The sequence below is a fragment of the Oncorhynchus gorbuscha genome, linkage group LG13, assembly GCF_021184085.1.
Source record: "Oncorhynchus gorbuscha isolate QuinsamMale2020 ecotype Even-year linkage group LG13, OgorEven_v1.0, whole genome shotgun sequence".
NCBI lineage: Eukaryota > Metazoa > Chordata > Actinopteri > Salmoniformes > Salmonidae > Oncorhynchus > Oncorhynchus gorbuscha.
This window is the reverse complement of record NC_060185.1, coordinates 86,723,586-86,739,195: the sequence shown is the minus strand read 5'-3', so window position 1 is coordinate 86,739,195 and position 15,610 is coordinate 86,723,586. Positions and strand designations below refer to the sequence as shown.

General features: G+C 42.9%; 1 protein-coding gene across 1 annotated transcript in view; it reads left to right on the top strand.

Annotated features, from left to right (window-relative positions):
• Positions 1–1,360: 1,360 nt before the first annotated feature.
• Positions 1,361–15,610, top strand: part of LOC123993645 (NEDD4-binding protein 3-A-like) — a 154,572-nt gene continuing 140,322 nt past the window's right edge. The window contains exon 1 of the mRNA XM_046296007.1: positions 1,361–1,566. The gene's annotated coding sequence lies outside the window, so the exon portion shown is untranslated. The remainder of the gene's footprint in view (positions 1,567–15,610) is intronic.

Below are 15,610 nucleotides of genomic sequence, written 5' to 3'. Positions count from 1 at the left end.
GGACTGGAATGGTCCTACATCAAGCATATGGAAACCAAATGTTTAACTCTGTTCCATTCATATCATTACAACGAGCCTGTCCTCTTATAGTTCCTCCCACCAGCCTAGTCTGGTGTGTGCGTGTGCGTATGTTTGTGTGTCTGTGAGGAACACCAGTGGAGGGGGGTTCCTGACCTTGTTTACTCGCCTCTGGTCACCAGTCTTCCGAACCACCCAGTGTCTAAGCCTATGCCCTGCACACACACACACACACACACACACACACACACACACACACACACACACACACACACACACACACACACACACACACACACACACACACACACACACACACACACACACACACACACACACACACACACACACACACACACACACAGCAGGGATCAACACTGTTAAGAATCTTAGGAACTTTATCCCACTTTATTTGGTAGGTTTTGTAATAGAACTACATAGAAAGCATATAGAATAGTGAACTATAGGATCTCCATAGGTTGTGTATTGTGTGGACCTCAACCCTAGTGGTCAAACAGGGAAATAGCTTCCAACCGTTATTTTCCACCATTCATTTTTCCCATAGGGAATTTTAGAAATACTGGCTGTGTTTTGTGTAGACTTACCCTGGCAGGACGTTTTGATAACCAGGTAAATCTCTCTCGGACAAGGTGACTTTTATCAATATATTTGGCTCTATTTTACTCTCAGAATCGAAAACGCGAATTAGCATCAAAGTAGACATCATGCAAGACTACAAATCCCTGCCAGCTTCTGCACGTCACCTCTAGCTGACATCTTTGCTAACAGGTATTGTGTCAATTTAAAACTTACACAAGAAATGTAAATGTAAAGAAATTTAGCCAATTTATTCATGACTAAATTTAGCTAACATTAGATATTCTTACCTTTGCCGCGATTCGGGACCTAATTAGGGAATCCCTGCTCTATGGTACTGTATGTAGAGATGATCCATTCCCAAATGCCTGTCAATGAATGATTCAACAAACACCATTGTAAATACAACCCATATTTATGCTTATTTATTTTATATTGTGTCCTTTAACCATTTATACATTGTTAAAACACTGTATATATATAATATGTAATTTGTAATTTCTTTATTGTTTTGAAACTTCTGTATGTGTAATGTTTACTGTTAATTTTTATTGTTAATTTCACTTTTGTATATTATCTACCTCACTTGCTTTGGCAATGTTAACACGCCAATAAAGCCCCTTGAATTGAATTGATTCTGCCACTAAGTGGCGCCAGTGTTCCAGTTTATACTCGTGGCACCAGCACAGGACAGGCCGGGTCCGATTCTCTCCCTTCTCCCTATGCCTCCCCCTTCGCTAACCTCTGCGCAGTCAGTTCAAATCACAGAGAGGGAAAGAGACAACGAGCAGGCGGCAGTGGTTCATTCTGCAGTGGCCATAGCGAAAATCTGCCTTCTCTGCAAAGTCCCGAGAGATGCCAACTTGAAACAACAGACTTGATAGCTATTCAGTTGATTGGCTACCACACGAAACATCTATTGCCTGAGAAAGAATCTGCATGCAAAATATGGTAAGCGCCGATTTGTATTTTCTTGTCTTGCACTTGCAGCAGCTAGAATACACGCTGCTCCCACAACCACAAATGTTTACTAGTTTTCCCGAACAAAACAACGATTGCCGTTTTGAAACTGAAGTAAAAGTGCAGTAACTGCAGTCCACTGTGGTATTTTGGACGCAGTAATTGCAGAATTAGATTGTTTAAGTGCAGTTATACAGCACTGTCACTGCAGTTACACTGCAAAATGACTGAAGTAAACACAACTGTTCTTTTGGACGCAGTATTTGCAGCATTCGGATTGCAATCTTTTTTTCGTAAGGGTTGACCTACGTTCTTCTTAAAACTGACGTTTTACACCGGTTAGATCACTGGCTAATTGACATACTATTCAGAAGTTTTTGCAGTTAACTTTACCCGCATACCGACGTCCCTGTCGAACATGCACGGGGCCGATTAATCTAGCCTAGTTAATCAAATGTGGAATACACCGCAACAGAGGCTAATCGCCAGTGTACAGCAAATATCGCCAAATTAAAGCTGCAATTTATAACCAGTTAGTTACATGATTACTCCGTTCTCTTTGTTTAACTCATATTCACAACTCACTGCCGGGACCTGGAATGTGTCTGATCTCCTACTTCATTTGTGGCGTACTCAGTCAACCTGCCAATTTTACAGGATTCCCGACCGGTTTTATTGAGCAAATAGATGAAGGAAGCGAAGGGCAGCCCACGTCCCTCCAGCTTTGTGGACTCGAGTCACCTGAAGCCCTGTTGACATTATTGGCACTTGGAAAATGGCAATTTCTGCATTAGAATATTAATGGTCCGCGTATCATGCTAGAAAAGTAGACACGTTGCATTTCTGCCAGATAGGTTCCATTTAATGTATTTTTGACGGTCCAAAAAAGCAGTTTATTTGAGCCTGACCTCTACAACAACACAACTCCTCTCTGGTGAAGTGTGTGTATCTGTGTGTGTGTGTCAGCCTTAGTGTTTTTGGCTCCATCCATCTCCTCTGGCAGCTGTAGGTGGTCTGTTGTGCCCCTGCAGTGTTCAGAGTCAGACTGTGATGTGGTCTGCTGTTAATGTTTGGGTACAATGTGTACACTGCACTCACAGAATACTCTCTCGCTCTCTGTATCTCTCTTTCGCACTCTATCTCTCTCTCGCGCGCACACGCACGCTCTCTCAAAAGGCACACAACAGCTATGTTTTCTATTGATTGACAGAATATATTGACCTGTAGCTCGGCTGGATAGATAGCTAGCTGACGGGGTTCTAACTGGCAACAAGCCTGGTCATGGTGAGGTAATGAGGTTTGGGAGTAGAGGGCTGAGAGAGTACTGCTGATTGATGGAACACACACACACACACACACACACACACACACACACACACACACACACACACACACACACACACACACACACACACACACACACACACACACACACACACACACACACACACACACACACACACACACACACACACTGTCAGGTGAGAAGTGATGAACTACGTGCTGTCTCTGGTTGGACTCCTCAACTCCAGAAATGCCTCCCTGAAGATTTAAGGAGAGACAGCTAGGAGAGACCATGGTTGATATCTCCCTGTCCCTTAGACAGCTATTTGCTCTTGCAAATCTTTGGATGAGAAGGAAAAACGTTCACCAGCAAGGTAGCTTATTAAAGGCACAGCTTGTAATTTACTTTAGTCTTGAAATTAAAGGGACAATCTGGGATTCGGGGTAGAAAAGAACAGCCACCCTCCACTTGTTTTGATAAACAGCTGAGGGAAGGGGCTTTAGTATTAATATTTAGGCTTTAGTTTTATTATTTAGTATTAGTTTTACCCCCTCATCAATTTACACACAATACCCTAGACTGGCAGCGATTACAGCCTTGATTATTCTTGGGTATGACGCTACAAGATCTCAGCACAACAGCAGTACCACTAGCTGTCCCTCTCAGCACAACAGCAGTACCACTAGCTGTCCCTCTCAGCACAACAGCAGTACCACTAGCTGTCCCTCTCAGCACAACAGCAGTACCACTAGCTGTCCCTCTCAGCACAACAGCAGTACCACTAGCTGTCCCTCTCAGCACAACAGCAGTACCACTAGCTGTCCCTCTCAGCACAACAGCAGTACCACTAGCTGTTCCTCTCAGCACAACAGCAGTACCACTAGCTGTCCCTCTCAGCACAACAGCAGTACCACTAGCTGTCCCTCTCAGCACAGCAGCAGTACCACTAGCTGTCCCTCTCAGCACAGCAGCAGTACCACTAGCTGTCCCTCTCCTCTCCTCTCAGCACAGCAGCAGTACCACTAGCTGTCCCTCTCAGCACAGCAGCAGTACCACTAGCTGTCCCTCTCCTCTCCTCTCAGCACAGCAGCAGTACCACTAGCTGTCCCTCTCAGCACAACAGCAGTACCACTAGCTGTCCCTCTCCTCTCAGCACAGCAGCGGTACCACAAGCTGTCCCTCTCCTCTCAGCACAGCAGCAGTACCACTAGCTGTCCCTCTCCTCTCAGCACAACAGCAGTACCACTAGCTGTCCCTCTCCTCTCAGCACAGCAGCAGTACCACTAGCTGTCCCTCTCCTCTCAGCACAACAGCAGTACCACTAGCTGTCCCTCTCCTCTCCTCTCAGCACAACAGCAGTACCACTAGCTGTCCCTCTCCTCTCAGCACAGCAGCAGTACCACTAGCTGTCCCTCTCCTCTCAGCACAGCAGCAGTACCACTAGCTGTCCCTCTCTTCTCCTCTCAGCACAGCAGCAGTACCACTAGCTGTCCCTCTCCTCTCAGCACAGCAGCAGTACCACTAGCTGTCCCTCTCCTCTCAGCACAACAGCAGTACCACTAGCTGTCCCTCTCCTCTCCTCTCAGCACAGCAGCAGTACCACTAGCTGTCCCTCTCCTCTCAGCACAGCAGCAGTACCACTAGCTGTCCTTCTCCTCTCAGCACAACAGCAGTACCACTAGCTGTCCCTCTCCTCTCAGCACAACAGCAGTACCACTAGCTGTCCCTCTCCTCTCAGCACAACAGCAGTACCACTAGCTGTCCCTCTCCTCTCAGCACAGCAGCAGTACCACTAGCTGTCCCACTCCTCTCAGCACAGCAGCAGTACCACTAGCTGTCCCTCTCCTCTCAGCACAGCAGCAGTACCACTAGCTGTCCCTCTCCTCTCAGCACAACAGCAGTACCACTAGCTGTCCCTCTCCTCTCAGCACAACAGCAGTACCACTAGCTGTCCCTCTCCTCTCCTCTCAGCACAGCAGCAGTACCACTAGCTGTCCCTCTCCTCTCAGCACAGCAGCAGTACCACTAGCTGTCCCTCTCTTCTCCTCTCAGCACAGCAGCAGTACCACTAGCTGTACCTCTCCTCTCAGCACAGCAGCAGTACCACTAGCTGACTGTTGTATTACTGTGTGTCTGTGTAGCGTGTGTGTGTGTGTGTGTGTGTGTGTGTGTGTGTGTGTGTGTGTGTGTGTGTGTGTGTGTGTGTGTGTGTGTGTGTGTGTGTGTGTGTGTGTGTGTGTGTGTGTGTGTGTGTGTGTGTGTGTGTGTGTGTGTGTGTGTGTGTGTGTGTGTGTGTACACAGTGTATGTCTGTACACACATCCTGCTAATCAACACACTAACCACCCTGTCAGAACACTGCTGCTCTCAATTCAATTCCATGGACTTTATTGGCATGAGAAACATATGTTTTCATTGCCAAAGCAATAAAATAGATAATAGATTAGTTGTATTTAGAATGGTGTTTGTTCCTCACTGGTTTCCTTTTTCTTGTGGTATTTCACCCAATAGATATGATAGTTAATCAAAATTGAATTTGTTTTCAAGTTCTTTGTTAGTCTGTGTAATCTGAGCGAAATATGTGTCTCTAATATGGCCATACATTTGGAAGGAGGGTAGGAAGTGCGGCTCAGTTTCCACTTCATTTTGTGGGCAGTCTGGAAATGATTTTAAAATATAAACTCAGCAAAAAATAAACTTCCCTTTTTCAGGACCCTGTCTTTCAAAGATAATACGTAAAAATCCAGATAACTTCACAGATCTTCATGGTAAAGTGTTTAAACACAGTTTCCCATGCTTCTCCAATGAACAATAAACAATTATTGAACATGCACCTCTGGAATGGTCATTAAGACACTAACAGCTTACAGACGGTAGGCAATTAAGGTCACAGTTATGAAAACGTAGGACACTAAAGAGGCCTTTCTACTGACTCTGCACCAAAAGAAAGATGCCCAGGTCCTTGCTCATCTGCGTGAACGTGCCTTAGGTATGCTGCAAGGAGGCATGAGGACTGCGGATGTGGCCAGGGCAATAAATTGCAATGTTGTATAATCTAACAGCTTTTTTCTGGATTTTGATAATTAGCGTATTGTCGTGTCTTTGGCATCATTAAAGTGAAGACTGTTATTTTATCAAATCAATCCTCTGTAATTATTATTATTACGTGATTAAACTAATCATGTAAATGTAATTAACTAGGAAGTCGGGGCTCCAAGTAAAATCTTCAGAGTACAAAGTTATAATTTTCCTAATATAACTTTTCAGATATTTTAATATCTGATCAGTCTTCTAATTAATTAATTATTATTTACCTCACGTTAGTCTCATTCCAAGCGTCGTAAATTGTTGGTTACCTGCACGAACCCAGTCTTTGCTATGAATCAAACATACTTCAATCTTAATCATTTATTTACTAACTAACTAAATAATCACAGAAATGCGTACCAAACTAATAGTAGGTTACAAATAAATGATGATGTGGTGATGTGCCCCTAGTGGGCCAAACTGGTATGGTTACAAATAAATGATGATGTGGTGATGTGCCCCTAGTGGGCCAAACTGGTATGGTTACAAATAAATGATGATGTGGTGATGTGCCCCTAGTGGGCCAAACTGGTATGGTTACAAATAAATGATGATGTGGTGATGTGCCCTAGTGGGCCAAACTGGTATGGTTACAAATAAATGATGATGTGGTGATGTGCCCTAGTGGGCCAAACTGGTATGGTTACAAATAAATGATGATGTGGTGATGTGCCCTAGTGGGCCAAACTGGTATGGTTACAAATAAATGATGATGTGGTGATGTGCCTAGTGGGCCAAACTGGTATGGTTACAAATAAATGATGATGTGGTGATGTGCCCTAGTGGGCCAAACTGGTATGGTTACAAATAAATGATGATGTGGTGATGTGCCCCTAGTGGGCCAAACTGGTATGGTTACAAATAAATGATGATGTGGTGATGTGCCCTAGTGGGCCAAACTGGTATGGTTACAAATAAATGATGATGTGGTGATGTGCCCTAGTGGGCCAAACTGGTATGGTTACAAATAAATTATGATGTGGTGATGTGCCCCTAGTGGGCCAAACTGGTATGGTTACAAATAAATGATGATGTGGTGATGTGCCCCTAGTGGGCCAAACTGGTATGGTTACAAATAAATGATGATGTGGTGATGTGCCCTAGTGGGCCAAACTGGTATGGTTACAAATAAATGATGATGTGGTGATGTGCCCTAGTGGGCCAAACTGGTATGGTTACAAATAAATGATGATGTGGTGATGTGCCCCTAGTGGGCCAAACTGGTATGGTTACAAATAAATGATGATGTGGTGATGTGCCCTAGTGGGCCAAACTGGTATGGTTACAAATAAATGATGATGTGGTGATGTGCCCCTAGTGGGCCAAACTGGTATGGTTACAAATAAATGATGATGTGGTGATGTGCCCCTAGTGGGCCAAACTGGTATGGTTACAAATAAATGATGATGTGGTGATGTGCCCCTAGTGGGCCAAACTGGTATGGTTACAAATAAATGATGATGTGGTGATGTGCCCCTAGTGGGCCAAACTGGTATGTTACAAATAAATGATGATGTGGTGATGTGCCCCTAGTGGGCCAAACTGGTATGGTTACAAATAAATGATGATGTGGTGATGTGCCCTAGTGGGCCAAACTGGTATGGTTACAAATAAATGATGATGTGGTGATGTGCCCCTAGTGGGCCAAACTGGTATGGTTACAAATAAATGATGATGTGGTGATGTGCCCCTAGTGGGCCAAACTGGTATGGTTACAAATAAATGATGATGTGGTGATGTGCCCCTAGTGGGCCAAACTGGTATGGTTACAAATAAATGATGATGTGGTGATGTGCCCCTAGTGGGCCAAACTGGTATGGTTACAAATAAATGATGATGTGGTGATGTGCCCTAGTGGGCCAAACTGGTATGGTTACAAATAAATGATGATGTGGTGATGTGCCCCTAGTGGGCCAAACTGGTATGGCGACTTGGTAGACAACAGGACTGAGAAGGGTGCGAATGACAAAAGTCACTACACAGTTGATAATTATAATAATTGAAATACTAATCCTTTGCACATGAACGCTCACTCATTCGGGAATAATTGTAATCAATATATATATTTACGCTCAGTGTGTCATCGTGATCTCTGTTGGAATCGTCCTTTTCTGTTGGAAAGTTTTCTGTTCTTATAGAATCGATGTTTCGGCGGTTGTCGGTCTTCGCATTCAGTCGACATAAATTCTAGCTGCAGACTAGTACTTGGTATCGAAGATTTGCTCTTATTCTGTCAGTATCGATAGTCTCAGAGTTTAGCAACCATTACAACAGCTTATACTGAAGGTATGCATGGTCTCTACTCAAACCTTAGCCCTCTCTGTAATCAAGGTATGCATGGTCTCTACTCAAACCTTAGCCCTCTCTGTAATCAAGGTATGCATGGTCTCTACTCAAACCTTAGCCCTCTCTGTAATCAAGGTATGCATGGTCTCTACTCAAACCTTAGCCCTCTCTGTAATCAAGGTATGCATGGTCTCTACTCAAACCTTAGCCCTCTCTGTAATCAAGGTATGCATGGTCTCTACTCAAACCTTAGCCCTCTCTGTAATCAAGGTATGCATGGTCTCTACTCAAACCTTAGCCCTCTCTGTAATCAAGGTATGCATGGTCTCTACTCAAACCTTAGCCCTCTCTGTAATCAAGGTATGCATGGTCTCTACTCAAACCTTAGCCCTCTCTGTAATCAAGGTATGAATGGTCTCTACTCAAACCTTAGCCCTCTCTGTAATCAAGGTATGCATGGTCTCTACTCAAACCTTAGCCCTCTCTGTAATCAAGGTATGCATGGTCTCTACTCAAACCTTAGCCCTCTCTGTAATCAAGGTTTTCATGGTCTCTACTCAAACCTTAGCCCTCTCTGTAATCAATGAGTTAGTGAAACTTTAAACAGAAATACAATTTTCTCACATTAACGGTTTAAAATCACATTACACAATTTCACAAATAGTTTCATCTTTACTCGTTCATTTTATACAATAATTAGATACAAGCCTCAGATTCTCCACCGACCGTTTATGACTTCTCCAAAACATGGACATTGTTCAGTTCTCAAGTTCTGTGAGGTAGAAGAAGTTCCTTTGTTCTACTGTGAACTGAACTAACTCTCTCTATACTGCATGATGGAGAGAGTCTCCACCAGGAATTTACGACCTGAGATAACAAAGCCTGGGTGTAGGGGGAAGAGAGAGGTGGTGAGAGAGAGATAGTTGGTGCTTGCTATATCCAAAGAGGGCCCTGTCATGACAGTATATTGGCGTAATTCTGCTCTGCATGCATTGTTTGGTGTTTTACATTGTAGCCAGAGGATAATTGTACATAATCCTGCATGCATAGTCTCAATTTGGTGCTTGTTCCATTTTGTGATTTCTTGGTTGGTGAGCGGACCCCAGACCTCACAATCATAAATGGCATTGGGTTCTATAACTTATTAAAGTATTATTAGCCAGATCCTAATTTGTATGTCGATTTTTATGTTTGTTTTGATGATGCCTTGTCTCTCAGATCGTTCATAGCTTTGTGGAAGTTACCTGTGTCGCTGATGTTTAGGCCGAGGTATGCATAGTTTTTTGTGGGCTTTAGAGTAGCGGTGTCTAGATGGAATTTGTGTTTGTGATCCTAGCAACTGCGCCTTTTTTGGAACACCATTATTTTGGTCTTACTGAGATTTACTGTCAGGGCCCAGGTCTAGGTGCTGCTGTAGGCCCTCCTCCTTGGTTGGTGACAGTAGTGCCAGATCATCAGCAAACAGTAGACATTTGACTTTAGATTCTAGTATGGTGAGGCCGTGCTGCTGTTCTAGTGCCCTCACCAATTCGTTGATATATATGTTGAAGAGGGTGGGGCTTTAAGCTGCATCCCTGTGTCACCCCACATCCCTGTGGAAAGAAATGTGTGTTTTTTTGCCAAGTTTACCGCACACTTGTTGTTTGTTTACATGGATTTTATAATGTCATATGTTCACCCCCCAACACCACTTTTCATCACTTTGTATAGCAGACCCTCATCCCATATTCAGTCAAAATCATTTTTTAAATCAACAAAGCATGAGAAGACTTTGCTTTTGTTTTGGTTTGTTTGGTTGTCAATTAGGGTGTGCAGGGTGAATACGTGGTCATTTGGTAAAAAGCCAATTTGACATCTGCTCAGTAGATTGTTTTCACTGAAAAATTAACTAGTCTGCTGTTAATGATAATGCAGAGGATTTTCCCAAGGTTGCTGTTGACGCATATCCCACAATAGTTATTGGGTCAAATTAGTCTCCACTTTTGTGGATTGGGGTGATCAGTCCTTGGTTCCAAATATTGGGGAAGATGCCAGAGCTAAAGATGATGTTAAAGTGTTTAAGTATAGCCAATTGGAATTCGTGGTCTGTATGCTTTATAATTTCATTGAGGATATCATCAACACCACAGGCCTTTTTGGGTTGGAGGGTTTGTATTTTGTCCCGTAGTTCATTCAATGTAATTGGAGAACCTCTCTCTCTCTCTCTCTGTCTTTGTCTCTCTCTGTCTCTCTCTCTCTCTGTCTCTCTCTCTCTCTGTCTTTGTCTCTCTCTGTCTCTCTCTCTCTCTGTCTCTCTCTCTCTCTGTCTTTGTCTCTCTCTGTCTCTCTCTCTCTCTGTCTCTCTCTCTCTCTGTCTTTGTCTCTCTCTGTCTCTCTCTCTCTCTGTCTCTCTCTCTCTCTGTCTTTGTCTCTCTCTGTCTCTCTGCCTCTCTCTCTCTCTGTCTTTGTCTCTCTCAAAATTTCAATTCAATTCAAGGGCTTTATTGGCATGAGAAACTTATGTTAACATTGCCAAAGCAAGTCAAATAATTAACCAAATAAACAGATTGCCGTGGTCAGTGAAGAGCCCGGATCTCAATTCCATTGAGCACGTCTGGGACCTGTTGGAATAAACAGTTTCCATCTCATTTTGTGGGCAGTGTGCACATAGCCTGTCTTTTCTTGAGAGCCGGGTCTGCCTATGGCGACCTTTCTCAATAGCAAGGCTATGCTCACTAAGTCTGTACATAGTCAAAGATTTCCTTTTTTTGGTCAGTCACAGTGGTCAGGTATTCTGCCACTGTGTACTCTCTGTTTAGGGCTAAATAGTTTTCTTGTGTGTGTGTGTGTGTGTGTGTGTGTGTGTGTGTGTGTGTGTGTGTGTGTGTGTGTGTGTGTGTGTGTGTGTGTGTGTGTGTGTGTGTGTGTGTGTGTGTGTGTGTGTGTGTGTGTGTGTGTGTGTGTGTGTGTGTGTGTTAGTCCCAGGGAAAGTATTGTACTGCTTGGTGACTGTGAGGAGATTAAACTGCTTTCACTAGAGCGCCATCCTCTACTGCTGTGCTCCTCTGACACCCTGCCTTTATCCCACTGAGAAACCCATCTGTCGCTGTGATTAAAGACCTGCCTACTGGTGTTAATACTGAATGTACCACTTCTTGGAAGTGACTTGGAAAACAAGCTTGAGTTGAGCTGTTTTCTCTCTCTCGTTTGACTCTCTGATACAGGGCACAGACACACCCAGGTTAATCATTGCGGTGCTGCTCAGTTGCAGCTGCACAAGGCACCTGTTGTTGTTTGAATGCCCATTACACCCCTACTTAAAAACTGCTTCATGAGGTTTCTAATATTAGGTCGTTGTAATTAGTGGTTCAAGCAGCAAGGCTGGATGAAACCCTATTGTATTTGTTGGCGTATATTATTAGTATTATTATTCTGGTTCCACCAAATATTGGTGAAAAGATGAACATTCTCATGACATGGTAAGGCCTAGGTAAATCCTTTACCATCATGCAACCTGGCATGATGGCGAAGGGCCAAGGGCCACAGCCTGTCATGCAATGCCATGCCAACTGGCCACATTGTGACGCTATCACAAGCGATTGAAAATACAAACTTTAACAACTCAGGCCCCTCACCCCGTGTAGCATAGAGTTACGAAATTCAGTACTTAGGTCCCTCTCCTCACAAGGAATACATTTGCTTAAGGACCTGTAAATTCCGCACTTAAATCGCTAATCCTCTGGCACTTAATGACCAGTCTGCACAAAACTTAATATATCACATCTATGGGCCAAGGTTTCACAACGCAATATTTTCCAGATTAGTATGTCAAACAACATGGCCACTACTGACCAATAAACGTTCACATGGGTGTGGTCAGGCTCATAAAGGCATATAAATCAGACACAAATATTTGTATTGTAACAAAACTTGGTACACATGCTCCAAACACTGTCAAGACTCAACATATGCAAGGACATTCATATCGACCACACGGTGGCGCTATAACGGGCACATGTTTAAATCGCTTGATCTGTTTGACTCAGAGTGATGCCATTTGGCACACATGCTCAGGGATATACTAACTAACCTGTAAAGTATGGTTCAGTTTGGCCGCATGGTGGCGCTGTTGAACAGGAAAAACGTGAATTCAATCTCAATGGCTCATAGCGGCCATATTGTTTGATCTGGAGTCCTGGAAAATATGGTGCCAATCGATCCAGCGGTTCTGGAGAAGAAGACTTTAACCTTTCTAGGGCAGGCAACAACTTTCCGGTGAAAAGGCAGCGCGCGAAATTCAAAAATATTTTTCAGAAATACGTAACTTTCACACATTAACAAGTCCAATACAGCAAATGAAAGATAAACATCTTGTTAATCTACCCATCATGTCCGATTTAAAAAATGCTTTACAGCGAAAGCACAACATATGATTATGTTAGGTAATAGCTAAGTCAGAAAAACACAGCCATTTTCCCAGCCAAAGATTGGAGTCACAAAAAGCAGAAATAGAGATCAAATGAATCACTAACATTTGATGATCTTCATCAGATGACACTCATCGGACATCATGTTACACAATACATGTATGTTTTGTTCTATAATGTGCATATTTATATCCAAAAATCTCAGTTTACATTGGCACGTTACATGCAGTAATGTTTTGATTCCAAAACATCCAGTGATTTTGCAGAAATACTCATAATAAACATTGATAAAAGATACAAGTGTTATTCACAGAATTAAAGACTTCTCCTTAATGCAACCGCTGTGTCAGATAAATAAAATAAAAAAGTATTATTAATAATCTGAGAACAGCGCTCAGAGCCCAATCCAGCCAAAGAAATATCTGCCATTTTGGAGTCAACAGAAGTTAGATAAAACACTATAAATATTCACTTACCTTTGATGATCTTCATGAGAAGGCACTCCCAGGAATCCCAGTTCGACAATAAATGACTGATTTGTTCCATAAAGAATAAGAATATGTACATATAAATATATGGATGCGTGATGGCCGAACGGCATAGGCAAGATGCAGTAGATGGTATAGAGTACAATATATATGTCAGGACCCGGTACGAATCCGGGTCTCCGGAGTGAGAAACAGTCAATTAACCAACTGAGCCACGAATAGTCGGCAGAACCCAGAAGATGAGGCAGACACAGCAGTACTTGAGACGGTGTATTTAATGAAGTAAAAAGTGAAGTCCTTCAGGAAAACATGTAACTCCACAACCTCAAAAGGAATTCCACAAGAACAAAGGTAATCCTCCCAAGACAAAAAGGTAAATCCACAAGGTGGTAGGTATAGCATAAAAAGCCTCAAAAGATACTCAAAAATAAATAAACAAGAACAAAAAACAGAATTCACAAAAGAGAGTCCACCGGGATCAACAAGAGTTCACAGAATACTAGGGCTGGGTGCTAACATACAACCACAGAGCAAAGAACTGAGGAAAACTAAGGGTTTAAATACAATCAGGGGAAACGAGGCAGAGGTGCAAATAATAATGGAGATCAAGGGAAAACAAAAGGTCATCTAGTGACCAAAAACCGGAACAACCCTGGCCAAATCCTGACAATATACATAATGAGATGAGTAATGTAGGGTATGTAAACATTATATAAAGTGGCATTGTTTAAAGTGACTAGTGATACATTTATTACATCCAATTTTTAATTATTAAGTGATTAGAGATTTGAGTCAGTATGTTGTAGAGGTCGACCGATTATGATTTTTCAACACCGATTCCGATACCGATTAATCGGCCGATTTAAAAAAAAATAATAATGACAATTACAACAATACTGAATGAACACTTATTTTAACTTAATATAATACATCAATCAAATCAATTTAGCCTCAAGTAAATAATGAAACATGTTCAATTTGGTTTAAATAATGCAAAAACAAAGGGTTGGAGAAGAAAGTAAAAGTGCAATATGTGCTATGTAAGAAAGCTGACGTTTCAGTTCCTTGCTCAGAACATGAGAACATATGAAAGCTGGTGGTTCCTTTTAACATGAGTCTTCAATATTCCCAGGTAAGACGCTTTAGATTGTAGTTATTATAGGAATTATATACCATTTGTATTACATTAACCTTTGACTATTGGATGTTCTTATAGGCACTTTAGTATTGTCAGTGTAACAGTATAGGTTCCGTCCCGTGCGCTAACTAGCCAGCCATTTCACTTCGGTCACACCAGCCTCATCTCGGGAGTTGATAGGCTTGAAGTCATAAACAGCGCAATTCTTGACGCACAACGAAGAGCTGCTGGCAAAACGCACGAAAGTGCTGTTTGAATGAATGTTTACGTGCCTGCTTCTGCCTACCACCGCTCAGTCAGATACTTGTATGCTTGTATGCTCAGTCAGATTATATGCAACGCAGGACATGCTAGATAATATCTAGTAATATCATCAACCATGTGTAGTTAACTAGTGATTATGATTGATTGTTTTAATGCTAGCTAGCAACTTACCTTGGCTTACTGCATTCACGTAACAGGCAGTCTCCTTGTGGAGTGCAACGAGAGAGAAGCAGGTTGTTATTGCGTTGGACTAGTTAATTGTAAGGTTGCAAGATTGAATCCCCCAAACTGATAAGGTGAAAATCGGTCGTTCGGCCCCTGAACAAGGCAGTTAACCCACCGTTCCTAGGCCGTCATTGAAAATAAGAATGTGTTCTTAACTGACTTGCCTAGTTAAATAAAGATTAAATAAAGGTGTAAAAAAAATAATCTGCCAAATCGGTGTCCAAAAATACCGATTTTCGATTGTTATGAAAACTTTAAATCGGCCCACAATGCTGTCTGTGTGGGTGGACCATTTCATTTTGTCCGTGATGTGTACGTCGAGGATCTTAAAACTTTCCACCTTCTCCTCTACTGTCCCGTCGATGTGGATGGGGGGGGGGGGGGTGCTCCCTCTGCTGTTTCCTGATGTCCACGGTCATCTCCTTTGTTTTGTTGTCGTAGAGTGTGAGGTTATTTTCCTGACACCACACTCCGAGGGCCCTCACCTCCTCCCTGTAGGCCGTCTCGTCATTGTTGGTAATCAAGCCTACCACTGTAGTGTTGTCTGCAAATTTGATGATTGAGTTGGAGGTGTGCATGGTCACGCAGTGAGAACCCACCCTTGTGGGTCCCCAGTGTTGAGGATCAGCAGGGTGGAGATGTTGTTACCTACCCTCATCACCTGGGGGCGTTCTGTCAGAAAGTCCAGTACCCATTTGCACAGGGCGGGGTCGAGCTTAATGATGAGTTTGGAGGGTACTATGGTGTTGAATGCTGAGCTGTAGTTGATGAACAGCATTCTTACATAGGTATTCCTCTTGTCCAGATGGGTTAGGGCAGTGTGCAGTGTGATTGTGATTGCGTCGTCTGTGGACCTA